This window comes from Ceratotherium simum, chromosome 15 (assembly GCF_057802395.1).
Source record: "Ceratotherium simum simum isolate JZ-2026a chromosome 15, ASM5780239v1, whole genome shotgun sequence".
Taxonomy (NCBI): Eukaryota; Metazoa; Chordata; class Mammalia; order Perissodactyla; family Rhinocerotidae; genus Ceratotherium; species Ceratotherium simum.
Window position 1 is genome coordinate 41,265,944 of NC_141914.1, and position 20,350 is coordinate 41,286,293.

Consider the following 20,350-nt stretch of genomic DNA (forward strand, 5'->3'; position numbering starts at 1 on the left):
CTGGAGACGCGGGGCCCTGAGCCGGGGAGCGCCCCCGCTGTGGGCATTTTGTGGACCCAGCACAATCGAGACCAGCGGCATAATATCTGACTGTGCCTGCTACTAAAGCATTGGGGAGCACCCCCAGAAAACCCGGTTCACAAAGAAACTAAAACTGGCTCTTAAAGGGCCCGCGCACAAACTCACCCGTTTCAGGAAGCACCCTAAAATCACCAGAAAGAAAGGTGTACAGTGCTTTGGTGACAAGAGACTCACCTAATAGGTCCTGAGTGCATCTCGGTGAGGGGTGAGACCTCTCCAGGGACTGGGACATTGGCGGTGGCCATTGTTGTGGCCTGGTGTGGGCGTGCTGACACAGACACCATTGGAGTTCTCCCTGAGGCCTGCTAGCCCAGGGTCTGCCCCACCCGCTAGAGCACCGATTTAATCCAGCTCAGCCAGGGCAGGCAGCCCACCCTAGAGACTGGCCCCACCCAACAACAAGCCCTCAGGCAACTTGTGGGCCTGCATAGATTGGTGACTGGATTCTCTGCAGCCTGGCAACTGAGCCGACTTGAGCAGGGCAGGGTGGGCACAAGGAGCAGGTGGAGAGTGTGGGGTGGTGGCAGAGTGTGTGGGGCTCCCGCCGTGGAGAGACTGGGTCCACTTGGGGAGGTCGGGGCACTCACACCGGGCAGGACTGTGTTGACTGTGTGTGTGGATCTGGGGGCGGCAGGGCTTCTCAGCCGCAGAAGACTTGTACTTCTCAAAGACCCACATAGGAGGTTTGCTCCACCTTCCAAAACCTGATACAATTGGGTGCTCCTGTGCCTGAGGCCAGCCCCACCCAGCTGCAATCCTCAGAGAGCTGACAAGAGACCTAATAGGCTAGAGGCTTACAGCAATTGTAAGGCCCTGAGCCTAACAACCTGCCACGGTGGGGGCCTACTCACTTAAAAGAAATACTGCAACACAAATGTGGTATTAGAACTTGCAGCCAACTGTGCTGGGGATCCCCACACCTGATAAAGAGACTGAAGGGCCCACAACAACTACAAGCAGCTGAGCATTACAACAGCTGGCCAGGAGCATAACTCAGCCTCCCTGGGCGCCTACAGGGAGAGCAAACAGGCCACAGCAGAAGGATACACGTAGCCCACATAGGGGTCACCCCTGGAACTTTGAGAACTGAGGGAAGCACACTGGAAGCCTCCTAAGCCATCAGTTACATAAAGTCACCTATCCAAGAGCAGGAGACGTAGCTGACCTACCTAATACGTAGGCACAAGCACAGGGAAAGAGGCAAAATGAAGAGGCAAAAGAATACATTCCAAGTAAGGCAACAGGACAAAACCCCAGAAAAGGAACTAAGTGAAACAGAAATGAGCAACCTACCTGACAGAGAGTTCAAACTAAGAGTGTTAAGGATGCTCACTGATCTGGGGAGAAGAATAGATGAACTCAGTGAGAATGTCAACAAAGAAATGGAAGATATAAAAAAGAACCAATCAGAAATGAAGAATACAATACTGGAAATGAAAAATTCATTAGAGGGACTCAAAAGCAGAGTAGAGGATACAGAAGAACGGATCTGTGACCTGGACGAAAGACTAGAAGAAATTACCCGAGGTGAACAGGTAAAAGAGAAAAGAATTAAAAAGACTGAGGACAGTCTAAGGGACCTCTGGGACAACATCAAGCGCACTAACATCCGTGTTATAGGTGTCCCGGAAGGAGAAGAGCGAGACAAGGGGGCAGAGAATCTATTTCAAGAAATAATAGCTGAAAACTTCCCTAACCTAAGGAAGAAAACAGACATCCAGGTACAGGAAGCACAGAGAGCCCCAAACAAGATAAACCCAAAGAGGCCCACACCAAGACACATCATAATCAAAATGTCCAGAATTAAAGATAAAGAGAGAATCCTAAAAGCCGCAAGAGAATGTCAAGTTACTTACAAAGGAAACCCCATAAGGCTATCAGCTGACTTCTCTGCAGAAACCTTACAGGCTAGAAGAGAATGGCACGATATATTTAAAGTGCTAAAAGGAAAAAACTTACAGCTAAGAATACTCTACCCAGCAAGGTTATCATTCAAAATGGAAGGAGAGATCAAAATTTTCCCAGATAAGCAAAAATTAAAGGAGTTTGTCACCAAGAAACCAGTGCTACAAGAAAAGTTAAAGGGACTGATTTAAGGGGAAAAGAAAAGAAAAGACCACAAATAGGAAAAATTATCTATTTCCATGATTAGAATGTAATGGATACAAATGCACAACAAAGAGGTTAGATATGATATCAAAAACATGAGGGAGGAGGGGAGTTAAAGAGTACAGCTTTCAGACAGAGGTCAAACTAAAGTGACCATCAATTCTGTATAGAAGAAGAAAGGAACAGAGAAGGACTACTAAAACACTGAGAAAAAAAAAAAAGTTAAAAAATGGCAGTAAGTACATACTTATCAATAGCTACTTTAAACGTCAATGGACTAAATGCTCCAATTAAAAGGCATAGGGTGGCTGACTGGATAAAAAAACAAGACCCATATATATGCTGCATACAAGAGACACACTTCAGACCTAAAGACACTCACAAACTGAAAGTGAAGGGATGGAAAAAGATACTCCACGCAAATGGCAATGAAAAGAAAGCTGGGGTAGCAGTACTCATATCAGACAAAATAGACTTTAAAACAAAAACTGTAAAAAGAGACAAAGAAGGGCATTACATAATGATCAAGGGAACAATCCAACAAGAGGATATAACACTTGTAAATATCTACGCACCCAATGTAGGTGCACCTAAATATATAAAGCAATTATTAACAGACATAAAAACAGAAATAGACAGTAACACAATAATAGCAGGGGACTTGAACACTCCACTTACACCAACGGATAGATCATCCAAACAGAAGATCAATAAGGAAACATTGGCCTTAAACGACACACTAGAACAGATGGACCTAGTAGATATATACAGAGCATTCCATCCAAAAACCGAAGAATACACGTTCTTTTCAAAGGCACATGGAACATTCTCCAGGATTGATCACATATTAGGCCACAAAACAAGTCTCCATAAATTTAAGAAGATTGAAATAATACCAAGCATCTTTTCTGACCACAACGGTATGAAACTAGAAATCAACTATAGGAAGAAAATCAGAAAAGCCACAAATACGTGGAGATTAAACAAAATGCTACTGAACAACGACTGGGTTAACGAAGAAATCAAAGAAGAAATCAAAAATACCTGGAGACAAATGAAAATGAAAATACGACATGCCAGAATTTATGGGATACAGCAAAAGCAGTTCTAAGAGGGAAGTTTATAGCAATACAGGCCTATCTCAACAAACAAGAAAAATCTCAAATAAACAATCTAACAATGCACCTGAAGGAACTGGAAAAAGAAGAACAAACAAAGCCCAAAATCAGTAGAAGAAGGGAAATCATAAAAATCAGAGCAGAAATAAATGAAATAGAGACCAAAAAAACAATAGGAAAAAATAAAAAAACCAAGAACAGGATCTTTGAAAAGATCAACAAAATTGACAAACCTTTAGCTACACTCACCAAGAAAAAAAGAGAGAAGGCACAAATAAGTAAAATCAGAAATGAAAGAGGAGAGGTTACAACAGACACCTCAGAAATACAAAAGATTATAAGAGAATACTATGAAAAGCTATATGCCAACCAATTCGACAATCTGGAAGAAATGGATAAATTCTTAGAATCATACAACCTTCCAAAACTAGATCAAGAAGAAGTAGAGAATTTGAATAGACCAATCACCAGTAAGGAGATTGAAACAGTAATCACAAACCTCCCCAAAAATAAAAGTCCAGGACCAGACAGCTTCCCTGGTGAATTCTACCAAACATTCAAAGAAGACTTAATACCCATCCTTCTCAAACTCTTCCAAAAATTGAGGAGGGGGAAGCTCCTAACTCATTCTACTGAAGCTGACATTACCCTGATACCAAAACCAGACAAGGACAACACAAAAAAAGAAAATTACAGGCCAATATCACTGATGAACATCGATGCAAAAATCCTCAATAAAATACTAGCAAATCACATACAACAATACGTTAAAAAGATTATACACCATGATCAAGTGGGATTTATTCCAGGGATGCAGGGATGGTTTAACATTCGCAAATCAATCAACGTAATACACCACATTAATAAAATGAAGAATAAAAATCACATGATCATCTCAATAGATGCAGAGAAAGCATTTGACAAGATCCAGCATCCACTTATGATAAAAACTCTGAATAAAATGGGTATAGAAGGAAAGTACCTCAACATAATAAAGACCATATATGAGAAACCCACAGCTAATATCATCCTCAATGGTGAAAAACTGAAAGCCATCCCTCTAAGAACAGGAACCAGACAAGGATGCCCACTGTCACCACTCCTATTTAACATAGTATTGGAAGTCCTAGCCAGAGCAATCAGGCAAGAGAAAGAAATAAAAGGGATCCAAATTGGAAAGGAAGAAGTGAAACTGTCACTATTTGCAGATGACATGATTTTATATATAGAAAACCCCAAAGAATCCACCAGAAAACTTTTAGAAGTAATAAACGAGTATGGTAAAGTTGCAGGATACAAAATCAACATACAAAAATCAGTTTCATTTCTGTACACTAACAACGAAGTAGCAGAAAGACAAATTAAGAATACCATCCCATTTACAATTGCAACAAAAAGAATAAAATACCTAGGAATAAACTTAACCAAAGAGGTGAAAGATCTGTACACAGAAAACTATAAAACATTTCTGAAAGAAATTGAAGAAGACACAAAGAAATGGAAAGATATTCCGTGCTCTTGGACTGGAAGAATTAACATAGTTAAGATGTCCATACTTCCTAAAGCCATCTATAGATTCAATGCAATCCCTATCAAAGTTCCAACAACATTTTTCACAGAAATAGAACAAAGAATCCTAAAATTTATATGGAACAACAAAAGACCTCGAATAGCTAAAGGAATCCTAAGAAAAAAGAACAAAGCTGGAGGTATCACACTCCCTGATTTCAAAATATACTACAAAGCTGTAGTAACCAAAACAGCATGGTACTGGCACAAAAACAGACACACAGATCAATGGAATAGAATCGAAAGCCCAGAAATAAACCCACACATCTATGGACAGCTAATCTTTGACAAAGGAGCCAAGCACATACAATGGGGAAAAGAAAGTCTCTTCAACAAATGGTGTTGGGAAAACTGGATAGCCATATGCAAAAAAATGAAAGTAGACCCTTACCTTACACCATATACAAAAATTAACTCCAAATGGATTAAAGACTTGAATGTAAGACCTGAAACTGTGAAACTTCTAGAAGAAAACATAGGCAGTACGCTCTTCGACATCAGTCTTAGCAACATCTTCTCAAACACCATGTCTGACCGGGCAAGAGAAACAATAGAAAAAATAAACAAATGGGACTACATCAAACTAAAAAGCTTCTGCACAGCAAAGGAAACCATCAACAAAACGAAAAGACAACCTAACAATTGGGAGAAGATATTTGCAAACCATACTTCTGATAAGGGCTTAATCTCCAAAATATATAAAGAACTCATGCATCTTACCAACAAAAACTACCAACCCAATTAAAAATGGGCAAAAGACCTGAACAGACATTTCTCCAAAGAAGATATACAGATGGCCAACAGACACATGAAAAGATGTTCAAAATCATTAACTATCAGGGAAATGCAAATCAAAACTACAATGAGATATCACCTGACGCCCGTCAGAATGGCTATAATTAACAAGACAGGAAACAACATGTGTTGGAGAGGATGTGGAGAGAAGGGAACTCTCATACACTGCTGGTGGGAGTGCAAACTGGTGCAGCCACTATGGAAAACAGTATGGAGATTCCTCAAAAAATCAAGGATAGAACTACCATATGATCCAGCCATCCCACTGCTGGGTATTTACCCAAAGAACTTGAAAACACCAGTGCATAAAGATACATGCACCCCTGTGTTCATTGCAGCGTTATTCACAATAGCCAAGACTTGGAAGCAACCTAAGTGCCCATCAAGGGACGAATGGATAAAGAAGCTGTGGTATATGTACACAATGGAATACTACTCAGCCATAAGAAATGATGAAATCCAGCCATTTGTGACATCGTGGATGGACATTGAGGGTATAATGCAAAGTGAAATAAGTCAGAGGGAGAAGGTCAAATACCGTATGATTTCCTTCATTAAGTAGTAGATAATAACAACAATAAACAAACACATAGGGACAGAGATTGGATTGGTGGTTACCAGAGGGGAAGGGAGGAGGGAGGAGGGTGAAAGGGATAATTTGGTACATGTGTGTGGTGATGGGTTGTAATTAGTATTTGGGTGGTGAACATGATGTAATCTATGCAGAAATAGAAGTACAATGATGTACACCTGAAATTTTTACAATGTTATAAACCAATGTTACTGCAATAAACAAAAAAATTAAAAATAAATAAATAAAAAAATAAAAGTCAATTCAAAAAAGAAAAAAGTATTTCTTAAAAATTAAAATAAATGGAAACGAACTGAACTGTACATCAAGTTGGTGGCAAAACCACACAGAGAAGAAAAATACTTGAAATAACTTCAGAACAGAATATTGATTGTTTATCTCTCATGGGATATATTATAAGAACAAAAAGAACCTCAAAGAAATCTTAAGTTACCTTCATCTGTCTTACTGTTAGCATTAAGGACAGTGTTGTTACCATTAGTGTAGCTATAGCATAAAACAAGTAAGTATTCTAACGTCGTTAGGAGCCAAGATTTTTATTGGAAGAGAAAAAAATATGAGTATAAAATATAAAAGTTCAGCAAAAAAAACCCATAGTTTTCCATATGAAAACTTAGTGAACTTGCTCATGCACATCCTGCACATGTGGCTGTTCCTGAACCTAGGGGTTCAAGCTGGCAGTTACATAAGACTGATGGGCCTGTGTGAGGATGCCTGTGTTTGCTGGGAACGCTCTGAAGACTGAGGACCAAACTGACTCAAGCAACCCAGACTCTCCAGGCCAGTCTCCATTTCAGGGATAATTGTGTCCTTTTTAACGTGATTTCTTCAGTATATATACATGTGATTTAATTTTTAGACCTTTGAGTTCTGATATTTGATATCAAAAAAACAAAGTTTTTTTGATAGAGCATTAAAATGTCTCCTTGGTACATAAAATAAGAACAACAACAACAAAAAGATCAATTAGTGCTAAATGTTCTGGCCACATCAAGATATGTCTAACATGTCTAACATGGCTGTCCCGAAGTGAAGTGTATTGTAATATTAGCATAAACACCTAAGTTTCTTCTCTAATTCTCAGATTGTTGTCTCTAAATACCATTTCCCAATAAAAGGAACCAGGGATACCTGGAAAAATGGCTGATTCCAAGCAGAGCAGGAAGTGCATAAGATGAGCCTCCAGCGTTTGTTATGACAGAAAGCTAGAAATTAATTAAAGACTAATGTGGTGATGTTGGAAGAACACTGGAGCCAACTTTAAGGGCTCTCATTGGCGTTAAACGGGTCAATTGAGCATCAAAAAGAATAATGATTGTACCTGAGTTAAATGTATCAAATTTTATACACACTCACACACAGGTTCATAATGATACTAAAAAAGTTTCATTGGTCACCACTGGAGACTGCTAGAGTAACAACCCTTACTACGAAAATTGATAAATTAGATGAAGGAATCAAACATGTATCTTGCCCTACCTGTACAAACTATATTTCAGGGTAACAAAGAGCTGGTGAAGGAAAATTATTTACAGAAGAATTCCAGCTAATGCAACAGGAATGCCAATATTACAAAATCACCATTTTCTAATTCTTAATGGAATAATTGACCTAGACAATGAATATTAATGCCTGCTAAACCATTAGCAAAATGTTGATGGAAACATTTATAATGAAGGGATCAGGCCGACATACCACAACCACTGTACAAACTAAAAGTAGGACAACCAAATATTATGTGATTCATAATGTGAGACAAAAGGAAGTAAAAAAAATATTTTTCTTCAAAAAAACAAATTGAACTTGAATTTAATTAAATTAATTATTTAATTAAATAATGATATAAAGAAGTTACTATTAATTTTACTAGCAGTGATAATATCATCATTGTTATATTTTTTAAAGCCTTATTGTTGGAGATATACACTGAAATATTTACGGGTGAAACAATAGAATGTCTGAGTCTTTAAAATATTCATATAAACAACAACAACAAAGTTGGGGAAATAGGTGAAATAAAATTGGCAAAATATTGAAAATTGTTGGAGCTGGATAATGAGCATATGGGAGCTATACTATACGTTTTTGTGTTTGAGATTTCTCATAATAAAAAGTTTAATAATTATTATTATATATAATCAAATTAGGAGGCTACACATTATTCAACTTTGAGAAACACTCAATGCATTAAAACATCTTGATGTAAACTAAGTCAACATCTAGTAATAATAGTGAGGACACACAGAGAAATACTTCCCCAGTGCTGTGTATGGTATCACTACCTTCCAATTTTCTCAAGCAAATTTCAGTTTCCCTGTCTCTGAATCCATTGTTAGGTTCTCTAATTGTTTCATCTATTATATTTATCATATCTATCTTATTATCCTAAGAATAAAAGCATAGATTTTAGAGTCAGAAAAACCTTGGTTCAAGCCCCAGATCAACCCTAATTATCCATATAACCTCAGGAAAAATAATTAACGTCTCCGAGCTTTAGTTTTCTCATCTGTAAAATGAGCAAAGTATCATCTCTCTCCCTTCTATCCAAAAAACCTAATATCTGGAGAAGCAGCCTCCGCATTACATCTCTTTTGCCATCCTCTCTCTAAACAGTAGCAAAAATTACCTCTATCGAGTGCCACTATCTGATCTCTTACCAGAACAAAAACTCCAAATTTCTCCTAATAAAAAATTCAAAACTAAGGACAGCACTGTTCTCTGCCAACTAGTCCTTCTTTTTCTCTAACATTTCTTAATTCTTAACACATTATTGGATAATACTCTATGCTCCCAACAAGAAAAGTACTCACCTCACCATATTGTTTGTCAGGCTTGGGGACCCCCCAGGAAACTGATGCTTTGTAATGAAACTTTCTTTTTTTGGTCAACAGACTGTCCCCTAAAGCAAGTGAAGTTATAGACCTTGCAGGTTGATGCTACTTTATTCTATTACAGGAGTCTGCATTTGAGCCCAAATGCAATATTTGAAGTATGTGTGTGACAGGAATTTAGCTACAAGTTTTAAAGAGGTTGTTTTCATCTGGACAGTTGAGCCACTGACTATCTGGTCACTTAGATAAAGATCAGGACTACATCTACTGGCCTTATAAGAGAAGATGCCCAAGGGCCTCCTCTACAAACCAGCCATCAAAAGAACACACGGCCAGTCTATACCACTGCTTATCTACCCACTGATCGGCTGATGGAAGTACTGTCCCTCCTCCGACTAGACAAGAAAGGATCCATTTTTCCCAAGAATCTTTCAACTGTTGAAACAATTCCACTCACTCTCTTCCCCACTGGTGGGCACAAAACCATGTCTGGAGTGGTGAGAAACTATAACCCATTGAGCTTCTTTAGTTAGAGAACCTTCCATTATCTTGGAAATATGAGAGATAACAACAATACTTATGCATACTCTATGAGCCTGTGTCTCTTCATACATACCCACTCATTAAAAGAGCCAAAGCTCTGATGCTAATTTCTGGAATTAACAGAGAGTTTGTTATCAGACTAATACACATCCTTGACTCACAGTTTGTCTGCTTGTACTTTCATTGTTTAAATCTGCTACTTCTTCCCTTCCTAAGCCTTCTCTATCCTTGCCTTATGGAATAATCTCCTCTCAGACCTTCTAGAGATATAGGAGTAATGTCTCTAAGGATTGCTATTTGTTTATTTATCCCCACTTCCATTAGACAGCAGATTTTTTTCTGTCCCTAAGGACCTGAGACTTGGCTTCTCCACAATTCCTCAGAGCACTGGGGACAATGTTCTAGGCCCAAGTAGTTGCTCCATAAACACTGGTGACTGACTGAATTCTGCATCTTTTGTTCTGATTTTCCATTGAATAAATATAAAAGGAAGTGAAATACAGCAACATTGACATAAGAGAAGATATTTGGACAAAAGCTCTGGGGTATTGACATGAAATCTGAATCTCTACTATTTTGAATTTAATATCAGTCTCAGAACTTTATTTTTTCCTCATATTTGCTTACAGTCAATGATGCAGGGAACAGCTCAGATAATTGTGGTTTTCAGATTTTAAAAAGTTGGATGTACATGTACTATGTATTCTACCCTCTGTTTATCAACTAACAAACCCCAAATGAAATGAACTGAGAAATAGATGACCACTCCTCTAATTATACTCCCTGCCAGCCCATTGAACATGCCTACATATTAAGGATCCAAAACCAAATATTCCCAAGAATTTGACATGAACATTTTTCTAAAGTTAATAAGAGTTAATTACTACCAGAAATATTAGGGCTTAAGCAAAATACTCTTTTTTATTTCCCTTTCAAATTCCACAAATATATTAAGTTAATAGAAGGATAATGATATGTAAAGATGATCCCTTGAATTCACAAAAGTCATAAACCAAGTCCTTACAAGTTTCCTCACCTGCAAAATGAGAAGAAAAACGATAAACATCCAGAAATGTCTCTTTCAATGAAGAGCTAAATTAAATACTATAATTGTAAAGTACTTGTAAAACAAAATACAATAAAAAATACTTTAACAATTATTATAACTATAGCGATTATTATAATTTAGCAGTTGGGGAATAGAAGACTTTTCTTCTGGGACTCTTAATTAACTGACAGTATTGCTAAATTGTTCAACCATGTGCTTACTGTTATCTGATCTGCAGACAGTACCAGGAGGTATTGGAGCTGCCGCCCATGCGTGCTTGGCCATGCTTCATCTCAGCCACTGACAGTCAAAGCAGCATGAGAATCTCGCACAGGAAGAAAACCAGATGCTTCCACATATGAGGTCCCATTCCGATACAGAATATTAAATCAAAGACGAGGAAAATTATACTACTACTTTACTCAACAGAAATTATATTCTTAGGGGAATGTACAAATCCAATTTGGATTATAAGGAAAATACTCGGGACTCTTTATTCTTTTGTAAAATTCCAAAATAAATTGGGACCGTAGAACATCACTGTGCACTTATTTGGGAGGAAATGAAGAATGGTTCAGGCCCCCAAAGAAGATGAACTTCATTAATTAAAAGTGAAATTAACTACTAAGAGAAGCTTCAAATTACTTTGAGAAATAAAGAAGATAAAAATTAAATAAAAATTAAAATTTCCCAGAAAGTTTATCAAACTTCACTTACTGAGACATTTAAGAATACAGCTCTTTATAAGATTATCATGTGGGGTTACGTTTGATGGAGGCAATGGTTAGACTATGAAAGCCACTTTAGATTACTTCTAAGAGTTAGGCTATTTTTTACCTTGCATCTATGAACAAAGTAGTATCAGTCCTCCCAACTAGTTTATCATTCTATTTGCTAGACTTTTACAAGTTTTAAATGAGAAAACAATATTCTCAGCTTCGACCTTAAGCAACTAGATTTAATCCAGAAATCACTGCCTTTGGTTTCTTTCATGCTCTTTTAAGAATGAGTACATCATTTTGCTTGAGAAAATCCATCCTACAACTCAAACCTACTATTTATTTAAACACCCAGTAAAAACAAAAAATTATCCACAGTATGCCAATTGCTAAGGAGACAGAGCTGAATGAGAAATTAAAACGTATAGTTCCTGCCATTCAGAAATCCATTGTCCAATGGGAACACAGACTTTATTGTCCTCTCTGCATGGCACTTCATCCCTGCTTTGTCAAATCTCTTCTCTCCACGGGAAATACTTCAGGTAGCAACCATAACTTCTCCAGTCATCTTTAAGTATTAACAAATAGTCTCAGCTGTGGAAAAGTCTAGTCCAATCTCATACCATATCTTCAGTATCTTTTACTATTTCTTAGCCTTACACTTCCTTTCATGAAGGAGCTTAAAGAGCTCATAGGAAGTCAAACAGAAGAACTATTTGTCTTGGTCCTTAATCCTCGTCCTGCACAGTGAACTATTCCAAACGACCAATGCTAAGTATTTTAGATTTTTCTCAAATGGTCATCCCCAATCCTGATAGTGGGACAGTCTGGTTCTCATATCACACCCTTTCCACTGCTCCAAAAGGAAAGTGATTTCAACGATGAAAACAATGCTATGCAAGTAACAAGAATACTAATAAAGAATTCTGAGGAATGAATAGGAATTTCAAAAGAGATTTTATTTTTAACCAGTACATGTAAGATAAGGGCTAGAAAGGCTTCAAAGCAGGTCACACAGTGGGGACTGAGAAGAACACTAGGAAAAATTGCAAAATATCATAGTTTCCATTTTTGATGAAGTGTTTCTTCCCTTTGGTACTACCTCTTTTCAAAGAATCAAAAACCTTCATGATCATGATAAAACTCAAAACTGTCTTCCAAAAATAGTATCCCCATTTTATAGATGAGGAAGCTGAGGCAGAGAGGAGTTAGGTAATTTACCCAGAATCACAGAGCCAGTAAATGACAGAGCAGGGACACGAATCTGGGAAGTCTGCTGCTGAAGCCTGTGCTATTAACTTACGTGCAGTACTGTCTCTTCTGACTACTAACCAAGCTAGTAAAATGACAGAATACCTTAGAGTGGCATGTTAATTAGTGCTTTGATATTGGTAATTATAATAGTATTTTTACCTGGAATGATAATAACCCAGAAGAATGACAATAATCGTGGAAGCTTAAAATGTGCTGAAGCCATTTGGAATTAGAAAAGGGATTTGTAGTGTCTCCCCCAAATAACACCTACAGCATCTATACAATCGGTATCGTGGGGAGACTTACATTGTCCAATACTATTTCCCTAAAGGATATCTTCAACAGTTGTAGTTATTTGGTTTCTTGGGTAACTTCTCTCTCAACTTCAATTGGTTAGTGAGTGATATCACATATGCAATTCAACCTGAGCACATTTTGTTTAATACATTCTATATCCAAAATATTTTTAGATTGCCAACTATTCAAGATCTTCAGTGATAACTCTATATTTGAATAGAGTTCTCCCCAAAGTGTGTTTCATGGAAAATTAGCCCCTTAAGTTGTTCCATGAAAAGAGGATTCCTCAGTCAAATAAATTTGAGAAACTGTACATATTGTTTCTCCTTGTTAAAGGTCTGATATTCACATTAGCATATTTAAAATTGTATGGAGAACTAAACTAGATAAAACTGTATAACTTTGGTTAGTTATCTATTTGCCAAGTTTATTTAACATTACTACATTTTTCTCTTTATCATCCCTAATAAATTCTCATGAAACTAGTGTATCTCTAATGTACCCTTTGAGACTAGATCACTAAGCCATTGGTTGTATGATCACTCATACTGAGAATGTAGAAGACAACTAGGAAGGAACCAGACTGGAGTGAGGAGCCTAGAATTCTGCCTGAATTCAAGATTCAATGCCTACGGGCTCCTCAGCAAGTCACTTTACTGCTCTAAGGACTAGGTTCCACATTACAAGTAAGAAAATAAATTATACTGATAGTGTTAGACTTTTTGTCTCACTGTACAGAAGCCTCTTACCTGAGAGTCCAGATGAAAGTGGAGCTGTTACATCTAGGTGACGAGGGTGAGGGTGAGGGCCAGCAGCTCCCTCTGCTCAGACCTCCATTTCCAGCTCCCAGAGCAGTTTGAAACTAATAAACCATAATTTCTATCATCCCTTGTAATCCTAATTAATTCTGTGCTCTAAACATGGCTCCCTGTCTATGTAACAGAAAACATCTGAGGATATTTAAAAGCTGTTAGACACTGAAATGGACGAATAACGTTGGATGGGATTTTCTCCCTTTGGAACTTTTTCAGAGTAAGCACATCAGCCTTGCATATAAGGGTTTGTTTGTTTGTTATTTTTAAATATGAGCCAAAAATCTATTTGGCCTGTTAAATGTGCATTGACACCATCCAAATATATCTAGGCCTTCCTTGCCACCATTAATCACCCCTACCTTCTGTCAAAGCTCCCAAATCACTAGGACAAGAGACCACAATTATCTGCTAACAGCAAATTCAGAATTGCCTCCCAAGTCGATTCCCACAAAAGCCAAACCAACAGATTCTTAGATAGAAAAGAAATCCCGTTAAGCATCATTTAGGGATTTCTGCCTAAATGTGATCAAGGCCATCTTACACAAAATGAGTGTCCCTTGAGACCCTTTAGAGGGAATAGCCCAAGCCAGTCTGCTGAGGTGGCCAGATGGTTGGGCACTGGTTCAGGGAAGTGACCCTCAGAGGAAAATGAATGGTTTACACTAATTGATGTGAGCTCCATGGGGGTACAACTCATGCTCACAAATGTTCCTGGCAAGAGTCATTCCTCCTAAGTTTTTTGGAGGAAATTCTACCAGTGTATGCTGTTTCTTGCTGCAGGTGCCACTTTTTAGAGAAATGTAGAACTAATAGTTCCCTGGAAAATCAAGCAAGAGGTATTTCTTATCTCACATTTATCTAAGAACGTTCAATGGTAGAATATATGAATCTCATGTCCCCTGTATGAAAATCTTATGTCCCCTGGGTTTTTTTACTGCCCTGAGATGGGTGTTTGATACGTCCATAAACCAAAATGTATGCAAAGCCATGATTTACAGACTTCAATAGCGACAGTACATCATTAGATTTCACAGCCAACAGAGTTAACTGACTTAGAGCCTTAATTTCAACAAGGAAGATTCTATACAATGACTTACCAGAGTGATGAGCCGTCTGACCTCTCTGAATACAACAACTTGTGCAATGCTAGGAGCATACCTGGGCCTTCCCCACACCTCTTTCCAGTGATGAGTACCCTGGGCCAGGGTAGCAAGGAGAAACAACAATTCACGTGAATGCTCATCCAAACCTGCCCTTTACTAGTGTCGACACAACTGATGTGTGGTAAGAAAGTCAGATTTTCTTGTGCTTTAATGGTCTGTCCACTCAGCATGGTCCCAATTCACAAGGCTTCACATATACCACCATGGGGACTTGCCCTTTGTCTCCATGGCAATGTAGCCCTCGGACATCAGCAGAGGCATCCTGTGTCCTTTGGCTGATAATAGGCACCTGCTTCCACTTCCAAGTCAGAATACAATGAGGGGCAACGGTGAGCTTTTCATTCTAAGCCTGTATTAATTAGGGTTTTTGAGAAAAACAAAACCAATAGGATGTGTGTGTGTGTGTGTGTGTGTGTGTAATTTATTATAAGGAATTGGCTCACATGATTATAGAGGCTGAGAAGTCCCATGACACGATCTGCTGTAAGCTAGAGACCCAGGAAATCCAGTGGTGTAGTTCTAAGAACCGGAAGGTCAATCAGGTAAGTCCTAGTTGAGGGCAGGAGAAGACCAATGTTCGAGCTCAAGCAGTTAGGCAGAGAGAATGAATCCCTCCCTTCTTCCACCTTTTTTGTTTTATTCAGGCCCTCAACGGATTGGACAATGCCCACCCACACTGGGGAGGGCAATCTGCTTTACCCAGTCCACTGATTCAAATGCCAGTCTCATCTGGAAACATCTCCCCAGAAATAATGTTTCATCTGGGCACCCTGTGTCCCAGTCAAGTTGACACATAAAATTAACCATCGCAAAGCCCCATCCCAGAAAGTCAGTTTCCTACCTAACCAGGCTCCCTACAAGGCAAATGTTAATGAGCTCCCCTGTTAGAGCCAGTGACCCGAGAGATCACTTCCTTGCACACAGGGGCCACACGAAGAAGTTGCTGTTAACTATCACCTATTGTCCAGATCAACCCTTTACTCTCAACCTCTCCTAAGAGGATTCCCACAACCCTGAAATTTCCTATAATATCCACACCTACACTGTTCCTCGAAGTTTGGCCACCAGCTTTGCCTACACATCCTGTAGGTCCCACACACCACTCATCCTTCCCTATCTCAAAATCCCAAGCAAGTAATTCACCTGCAAGAGCAGCATTCAGACCTGGAGTTCTAACACTGAAACTACCCCCCAAACAGAAGAGGTTCTAGGCCTACAGGAAAACGGGAACCAATTACGGGAACATGGGTATCTGCCCAATTGCTGACCTTGTGAATACTGCCAGCACTGTGTCCCTGAGAATATCCAAAAGTCAGCCTCCAGCATCAGCCTCAGCCTTTGGGACAGGCTTACAGCAGCTCATTTGCTTACAAACCCAACGTATTACTCTCTGTGGTAGGCCTCTGAATCTTCACATCTCTTGCTTGGTAATCGAGCTCATATTATTTGCTTTACTCCTTTCATTTTGTGACACATCAGCCTCTCCTCTCTAGATTACCTCCCTCCCCAACCCCACAACACACCCTAACTTCAATTTTTACCTTGATTACATTTCCACTGCAACTTTTACCATAATTACATTTCTGACTACTGCTTCAAGAACAGACATTCTCTTAGCCTGCCTGGGGTCCGCAGTACCCAACCTGCCTATTCTTTCAAAGAGATGGATCAGGTGGCTCGTTGGCTGTTCACAGAAATGAAACTCCATTGTCAACTGAGTCTGCTGACCCATGCACTCTCTTGGTTCCAACCTTGAGAGAAGAACTAAGACCAACTACTTGCCCAAGTTTCAACTCTATTTTTGTGAGTAATCAGCTTTTCTTGTGGAAATAGTTCTAAAATGTAAAATTCATGCTGAGTAGACTTCTTGATACTATTTCTATAATTGGCCCATGAGAAGCTTCCTCTAACAACCCCCAAAACAAGAGTAGGATTGCCCCACTCTTTTTCACATACTCATTCAAAGTCAACATATCCAAAGTTGAAGTCAACTCTCTACCCCCAAACATACCACTCCTTCCCTATTCTCTTTCACTAAATACAACCACGTTTTTTTCAAATTGCCTAGAATAGACTCTCGAGTCCTTCTACTGTCTTCCCTCTTTCTCATTCCCAATATCCAATCATCATATTCTATCAATTCTATATCCTACATCACCCCCAAATCTACCCACTTTCCCCACCACAGTCACCATCACCTCCTTCCTAAATGACTGTAAAGCCTCCTAACCAGACTCTGCTTTCCATTTCCATCTCTACTCCCACTGCACCTATCCTTGTATAACTAAGGCGATCTTCCTAAAACACAAATATGTCTATGTCACTCTTCTGTTTAAAATGTTTCCATAGCTCCCTTTTACACTTAAAATAAATACCATACTCCTTAGCAGGACATACAAACTGGTCATAACTTAGGCTTTACTTTTCTCTCCTTCTTCATTTCTCCTCACACGTCTCCTCTCACTGTACAACATTCCCTGAGTGTGTCACACTTTCTTATCTTTGGCATTTTGCACATGCCATTCCCACTTCTTGGAATATGCTCCCTGCCCTGACATCTCTTCACCCAAACAATACTGTTCATGATTTGAATATCAGCTTGACCCCTACTTCTTCCAGGAAGTCTCCCCTGAACCATCCCCATGTACCTGCAGACCTAGCTGAATGTCCTTCCTATGTGTTCCTATTGTATCCTGGGCTTAAAACTTTTGTAGCACTTATTCTACTGTATTGTAATTGTCCATAAAACCTAGAATTATCTGTAATTTTAATTACCTCTTACCCCTAACGAGTTGAGGATAATTTCTTGCTCACTGCTTCATCCCTAGCAGCTGGAAGAATATCTGCATTAAATAAGTGCTCAGTGAAAACAAGTTGATGAATAAATGGATGTTGACATTTACCTCCCAGAGTGTGCCCATACTGATCATTTTAACCTGACACCACTTATGTAAGAGAAGTTGGACAGGGTCACATTGGGTGATTTTCTCTAAGCACATTTCACTGCAGTAGACTAACTAGGATGTTTACTCCTAAGAAGCATCATCAGTATTTCCTCTGCGTGTCCATGGAAGACACTTCTTTTGGATGTGTCTAAGTTCAAGGCAGAGACAGTGCCTAGAATTGATGTTCTGGAAAACGTTTTCAGTTGCATAATCCTGGTGGAATATTGAATAGATCACACTTCTGAATTTTTTCCAGTTATTCATATGTCAGAAAAAAAGACTGTACATTATTCTCTCTCTACTTTAAAATGCATCCAGCCTGGAGAAGTTAATGAGAGCACCAGTTCAGAAAACAATCTAGTTCTGGTGTAAAATATCTTCACTAAACTGCCCTATTTTATATGATGAGCTACTTAATAATACAACTCAGGAATATGCCTCCTAAATACCACAGGATATACCGTTACTCCAAATTTTTGACAATATCTGGGTATAATACATCAGCAATTCATTCCCCAGCTCTGAAAGGTTGAAGATCAGTACTGTAACTAAATCATGTAAGTGCTTATCAAGTCATTATGTTATTAAAATGACATAAATCAGTCAGTGCACATCTTGCCTTCATCTTTGGATTCTTTATCTTCTCTATTTTACTAGTCAAACACTATTTTCAGCACCATTCTCAGGAATTAAGAAAGCTATATTTAAATAATGTTAATAGGAGTGACATAAACCTACATGAAGGAATCAGAGAAGTCTAAGACTACACCCCCTTGCACTTAGCAGGAAAAAATAGACAGCGGCAGCCTGAACTTGGAATTCTAAGGCTTTTGTTACAGAGCCACAATCTTCATGCTTTCTGAATCATATTTTTTCCTTATCATTGGAGCTTTTTAATTTTGTTGTTCATAATGATGATTAAAATTTGTCAAGAACAAAAATAGCCACAAAACTAAAGGCTAATGTAACTTCCATCATTAATTAGAGTTGTGGAAAGAAGTTTTTATTCTCTCAAGTTTAATTCACCAATATTTAAAACTCTAATTTTTCAACTAAATTTGAGTTTGGGGAGGTTTGAAGTTTATTTATAAAAACCAAAAAGACCAAGGAAATTATTTCCAAAAAGTCATTTATTTAGATTTCCTGACTGTGGTAATGACTTGCAAATTAGATTTAGGGGAATTCAGGGGGCAGGGGGACATAACACTGACTCAGAAGTCTGTCCTTCAGGGAAGAGGACCCTACCCAAATTTGGAACGCCCTTTACTGACCATTCAAAACCAACTTAAATGTCAAGACCCTTTTAAAGACAGCTATTAGAAATGCAAACAATAAGTTATCTCTGACTCTCATAAGCAAAATAAACAAAATGATGCACATTATAAAAGATATTTTGTTAGTTCAAAAAAAACAAATCCCACTGTGCTTCAAAAATATTTCAAAGACGATCTACCAGCCTATGGATAGAGTTATTGCCAGGAAAGATGAGGATCACAGATGAAAGAACATTCAATTTGTCCAGGAGGAAGTCATTAGAACTTCTTTGGTAAGTACAATTTCAGTGTAGAGGAGAGTAAGAAAGTAGTTGGGAGAAGGTCAAGAAGAAAGTCAGAGGTGAGGAAGTGATTCAAACATCTGATGGGTTTGGAATAGATTGAAGGGAAGGTTTTTTGTTGAAGAATGAAGAAAAGTTAATGGATTTGGGGGGAAGGAATTTAATAAGAGTAAAAGAAAAGTAAGGTTAAAAGATAAAGGAGAGTATCAGAGGCAAGTTATGAAAAAATACCATAGTGAGAAGTTTATTCAGCCCCAGCGTTCTAGAAGAGAGAAAAACAGGGATATGAAGGCACAAACAAGAGGAAAGACAGAAAAGAAATAAAATAGAAAAAGAAGGCAGCATGAGAGAATAAAGAAAAACCAAGAAGGATGAAGAGAGACCATTCTGAAGAACTTGGACAATAATGTCTTAAATGAGCACCTGAAAAAAAAAGTAAGAATAAAAGCTATAAAGTTTTTAGAGAGAGTGCAAGGAAGCTGTGAGAGGTCTTGGGCTCAAGTAAAAAAACAAACAAACAGAATACGGCTGTGCTGTTGTAAAAGAATACAACAAAAGTTGTGAGAGCAAAAAGCAAACTTTTACTAAAGGTGTTTGCCCAAAAGATACACCCCCACCCCCCACAAAGGGTAAAACAAAATGTAAACAGGAGGATGTAATAATGACAATCCAAAGGTAGGAGTGGGTAAAGCAAACCTGAAGACAAAAGAATGAGAGAGTTCAGGCAAGAAATGTGGAACTCCTTTCGTGTTGAGCAGAGGTAAGAGATCAAGGGAATGGGAGGGCAAACTCTGGGCAGAGAGAAGCGAGGATTAAATTTCCCTAAAACACACTGTTGTTCAGTTCAACTTACCCTGGGTAAAATCATTTCAAAACAAGAGGGAATTTAACCATGACCTTGTAAGACTTTTCTTTC

General features: G+C 38.5%; 1 long non-coding RNA gene across 3 annotated transcripts in view; it reads right to left on the reverse strand.

Moving 5' to 3' along the window:
• LOC106800952 (uncharacterized) overlaps nucleotides 1–376 on the reverse strand; it is a 453,355-nt gene extending 452,979 nt beyond the window's left edge. For all 3 annotated transcript variants that reach the window (XR_015554490.1, XR_015554489.1, XR_015554488.1), the window contains exon 1: nucleotides 256–376. This is a non-coding gene — a long non-coding RNA (uncharacterized LOC106800952). The remainder of the gene's footprint in view (nucleotides 1–255) is intronic.
• Between the last annotated feature and the right edge of the window lie 19,974 nt (nucleotides 377–20,350).